Source organism: Propithecus coquereli, unplaced genomic scaffold (genome assembly GCF_000956105.1).
Source record: "Propithecus coquereli isolate 6110/MARCELLA unplaced genomic scaffold, Pcoq_1.0 Scaffold213, whole genome shotgun sequence".
Classification (NCBI taxonomy): Eukaryota; Metazoa; Chordata; class Mammalia; order Primates; family Indriidae; genus Propithecus; species Propithecus coquereli.
Window position 1 is genome coordinate 1,233,293 of NW_012146412.1, and position 5,300 is coordinate 1,238,592.

General features: G+C 44.6%; 1 protein-coding gene across 1 annotated transcript in view; it reads left to right on the top strand.

Annotated features, from left to right (window-relative positions):
• The first annotated feature begins 1,329 nt into the window (after window positions 1-1,329).
• The window catches only part of UGDH (UDP-glucose 6-dehydrogenase), a 24,866-nt gene continuing 20,895 nt past the window's right edge, over window positions 1,330-5,300 (top strand). The window contains exon 1 of the mRNA XM_012644485.1: window positions 1,330-1,658. The gene's annotated coding sequence lies outside the window, so the exon portion shown is untranslated. The remainder of the gene's footprint in view (window positions 1,659-5,300) is intronic.

Here is a 5,300-nt window from a genome sequence, read left to right on the forward strand (position 1 = left end):
ATAAAAATTACTCTATTATCCAAATAAAAAATTAGTAAGAAGATTGGCATTGTTTTACATTTTTGTAAATCCCTAATATCTGACTTAAGAGCTGGATTCTCATATCTACTTTTGCATTCAATCTGTTACGATATCGCATTATAGACTATGGAAAATTCTACTGTACACTTACGAGAGAACAAGAGTGAAAAAAGCAAATAACATGAACTGCATAGAATGTACAAAGCTTATATAGCCTATCACACTTTCTACAATCCACAACAAACTATGTTTAATCAACATCCAACTTTCTTAAAGTTGCCGTCAAGAACCTATCAAGAAAACAGCAATCTGTATGGGATTTGATGTGCCTTTATAAATGCCTAAGCACTTTCCTCATGACATAGGTTAAAATACTCTTTGACTTAAAGTACATGCTACCTGATGTAATTCTTAATGAGATAAATAAATTCCACGACTGAGCGTGGCTTTTTTCTTCTTACATTTGAGGCTGAACACAATCTCAGAGGGGTGAAGGAGAGGAACACAGCTGCTCTGCACATTAAAAGTGGGCAAGCTCCATGCGTTAATTTTACTCTTGCTCACACATGGCATTTATATGTTGCATAATCTCTGCCTCATATCATGCACAGACATCCCAAATCCCGAATTTGGCCGCAGGAGTATCTCTGGGAAGTCTGCCAGGAGGGCGTGGGTGTTCCGCTTCTTTTGTCAGGGACCAAGGCGGGGACGTTGACTGGTCCAGTCATGATGGAACTCAGCATCCTCCTGACGTGAGGCGCCTCGTTCCCAGAAGCAGCGGGTCAGGAGGGATCTGACTAAACCTTGGGTCGCTGGCCTGGAGGGTGCGGCCGACCTAGGGTCCAAGCGGGTGTGGCAGGGGAGTAATACGTCTGCCGGGACCGACCCGTAGGGTCGCGGGGGCTGAAAACCTAGGGCAGCGTTCCAGGGTGCTGAAGAGACCGGAAAGGGGGCCAGGACCTTCCGGTCGTCTCGGCCCGCAACCCGCCCTGTACACCGCAGCCGTACAGCTTGGATGACCTAGCGCTCACGAGGTCCCCGCTTCAGCCAGGACGGGTCCACAGGGCCAGGGCTGGACCACAAGACCCAGCCTCCCGACTGCCAGGTCAGCTAGTAAGGAACCTTGAAGCGCTCGGAGCCCCAATCCCAGGGCCTAGAGGGCCCGCCGCACACGTAGCCCCGCCCAACGCCGCTCGCGGCAGGGGCGGGGCCGCTGAGCTGGCCCGAGCGGATTCGCCCAGTTTGGTCAGAGGCGGGGCCGCCCCCTCCCCGCCACAGCTAACCCCTCCCCCCGTGCCCCTCGTACCCCCCCGTCCCTGCGCCCAGAAGGAAATGGGGGCCGGGCTTTGGGCCTGGTGTGGCGGGAGGAGGAGCAGAGAAGCGGCTGAGGGCAGAGTCCAGGAGGCCCTGGCTGCGGGGGAATGAAACCTCCGCCTTCTCGGGCAGAAGCCTTTAAAGACGGGCTCAGGCCCGGGACTCGGGGTGCGGCTTTTGGCAGCCTGAGGGAGGGGCGTGCAGTGAGGGGAGGTCAGGCGGAGCAGGGCGTGGGTGCAGAAGCTGCGACAGCTCGGCTCGGAGGAAGGTGCGGTCCGAGCGTTCGGGGTACAGCGGCCGCCGCGCTCGGTGCTTGGAAGTGGGTAAGCGCCTTTCCCGGACTGGCCTCGCCGCCCCGTGGGGATGCTGCTGGGTCCTGGCGGGATGTGGAGGGAGCGGGCCGGGGGTGTGCGCGCTGCTCTCGGCTGTTCTCTGCGCTCGGTCCCGGGCTTCCCTCTTTTGGGCTCAGGGCGGGAATCGTATTTTGGATCTGCTGCCCTGGGGATGGGATAGTCCGAGCTTTTTATTCAAGACTCGTGAGTCTTCAAGCCCTTTCTCCTTCTGCTTTTACCCACTTTCTGACTTGGAACAGACGAGATTTCCCCGCTGCCTCAGAAAGCTGCATGCCCACCGAAGGAAGCGGTTCTCTTGGTAGGGACCGCAGTTTGGTCTCAGAGTCATAGTCTTTTGTTTGTGTTTGAGGGTCTGCTTACCTAGGGGGCTGCTGTGTTTTTTGTGGCCTCGCCTCTTACGAAACCAGAGAGAAAACGAAGCCAGGAAGCCCGTTTGAGGGCGAAGTCCTGAGACTATCGTGATGTTTTCTGGGCTGTCCTGGAGTCTTGTTGGCCACCACACCATAGCGGCTCTATTTCATGCCACGGAAGGCCTTTCTTGGGTGCTTCAGAAGACCATGTTTGTGTGAGATCTTGAAAAATTATACGTCCTATGTATGTAGGAAGATAATTGAGTAGGGTAGGGAATTCTGATACGTGTGAAAGACGTGTTCACTGGTAGGGAGCTATTCATGGATATACAGAGAAGTAGCTGTCCATCGACTGACCTCAAAGACACAGTGAGTCTTTGAGTTTTTCGGAACAGTAGTCTGGTCTGTTTCATCAGGGGTTCTGGAAATGAAAGAGCTGACTGTCCGCTCCGCGATTGCTTGTTAGTACCCAGCCTCTATCTAGTTTAAGGTAGGCAGTAGACAACTGAGTTGAAAGCCTCTCATTTCTTCTCCCATTGCTGTACTCCCTTTTTCTAAAATAAAATCTATAACTAATAAGCATACTCCATCTTTCCTCTTGTTATTTCCCCAGCTTTACATGATGCCCTTTAAATATAAAGTTAATACTGGCTTTTTTACTGATTATACATTTTTCTCTGGTCAAGCATCTTTAGTATTTAACTTCTGGTAATGACTAAAATGATGTGTGAAGTTGATGTATCCAGCTATGATGCCCATTGTTTAGCTGCTGGGAACCTATGCAGAGTATGCTGAAGAGGGGTTGTGTGGAAGGATTATATTCTGTTTAGATTATTAAAGGGCATTCATTATTTTTTAGTGACATCTTCTAGGTTGAAATGTTTATTTGAATTTTTGAAATTTTACATGAAGAACAGTTTTGGAATGATTTGGTTTGTTGTGTCTTTCCCAAAATACACAGATAAAACTCATTTCAAAATCATGTGTTTAGTAAGGAAACACTCCCATTTCTCTGACAACACAATAGAGGGCCAGAAGAGGGTACATAAAAGTAGAAATAGAAAAGGGAATTGGAAGACATCTATGTCATGCAAGGTGTATCACTAACACTGTATCAAACTCTATAAAAGTTTATTAAGGATTTTATTGAAACTTCCAGGCGACCATTTATTTGGACTCGCACAGATTATACATCCAGCTTCAGTAATTTTCCCATTATCATCTATAAGCCAGATTTCATATGAAAGTATGGGTAAGGATACCCAAAATGAAGTCCTAAAACACATGGAGTTTTATAATATAGGTCCACCTGACATGAGTAATCTACCCCAGCTAATGTACATAAATTAAGCTGAAATATGTCTCAAAGTGGATAAGAAGTAACTGGGGAAACATGCTGAAGTTCTTTAGGTAGCTCAAGAAAAGAACATGATAAAATCACTGCAGAAATACTATGATCTGCCATCTGGACTAGAGATAGTTACACAGAAGTCGTCACCTCAAAAAGAGAGGCCCTTTGAGAGAGTTATTCATTCAACTAATATTTATTGAGAGGCTGCCATTCTGGGTGTTGAGGGTATAGCACTGAGCAGCAGCGAATAAGAACTATTAGTCTGGGTGTGCCTTATTAAACTATGAACTCTTTAAGCCCAGGAGGAGCTGCATCAAGCAAGGAGCTGCACTGAAGTAGACATTCAGTCTATGTTTATAGTACGAATGTTAGCAGAACGTGGTTGAGATTGAGGGTCTAGGCTGCCATGACAGCCCTAATAACCTCTTGGCTATGGGATTTAAGTGGTAACCCTGGAAGATCCTCTAGTCCAACATTACTTTGAACTTCTACTTTTTAGGTATTCTAGATATACTGGTTTTAATTAAATGAAAAGACTCAGGTGTCGATGGTGTATATGGTATTCTATCTCTTGAACTTAGAAAGAAGAGATTATTAGAATATATATGTGTATTTACTGGTAGCTGGGAGAATACACAAGAAACAGAGGAGTTGCTTGTGGAAGGAAAATAGGGGGTAGCAAAGTAGAGAAGGAAGGGATGGGAGTGAGACTTCTTGTGTATGAATTGTTATAACAGATTTAAACAATATGAATGTATTACCTACTCAAAACAAATAATTTTTAAAAATTTCTTTCATATTGCTAAGAATATTGCTTTCTTTAATGGAATCATATGATTCCAAATTCTGTTTATTTTACTAAAATTTTCTTTCTTTTTGTAGTTTTTAGAAAGTTATTAGGGATCAGACTTTATAAGTTGATATCTGCTAATTATGACCACTAAACTTTGATTCATAAGCCAGATTAGTTGTATATTAATACAGTGAGGCTACAAGTATTCCTGGATGTTTGTATGGATTAGTCAGCTCATTCTCTTCCAGTAGGAAAGTCTGTCTAGAGAACCAAATGAAAATTCAGAACATTGTTTGATTCAGGCCAAAGGTAATTAGATAATCTTAATTATGTGCTTTGTGTATATCTTTTTTCATAATTCTTGCCAGGCATTCAAATTAGGCCAGCCTTTCAGGGTACCTTCTCTGATCCATGCGGGAGTATACTAACAAATTCTTAAATTCTCTGATTTCCATTTTTCTTCTGTCTGGAGTCCATGAATGGGTTAGATTAGATGATGTTTGAGATCTTGACAAGGACTAAAATTCTAAGAATCTGATCAGTTTGACAGTTGTTCTCATTAAAATGGATAAGTAGACATTCTTATATATAAATCAGTTCCTTGTAAATTTGATTGGTGTAAATCAATTCACCTAATGGCTTTTGAAAACCTACTAAAATCTGTGTAACAGCTTTGGTGATTACAGAAATTACTTTTCTTAAACGATATCATGACTTCTCCCATCCAAGTACTAACCAGGCCCGACCCTGCTTAGTTTCGAGATCGGGCACGTTCGGGGTGGTATGGCCGTAGACCATCTCATGGTTTCTGATTAAAGTTGAAATAGAGTTTGAGATCATTGTCCAGTACCTAAAAATAAACTGCTGTAGCAAAATTAAATGTGTAAGGAATATAATATCAGAGGCCAATTCTGGACTGTGAAACTAATCTTAATATATATCATCTTAGTCTAAACCTGTTGTAAACTCAAGTTTGTACATCAACATTCATTTGAAGGCCGGGCGCGGTGGCTCACGCCTGTAATCCTAGCTCTCTGGGAGGCCGAGGCGGGCGGATTGTTTGAGCTCATGAGTTCGAAACCAGCCTGAGCAAGAGCGAGACCCCGTCTCTACTAAAA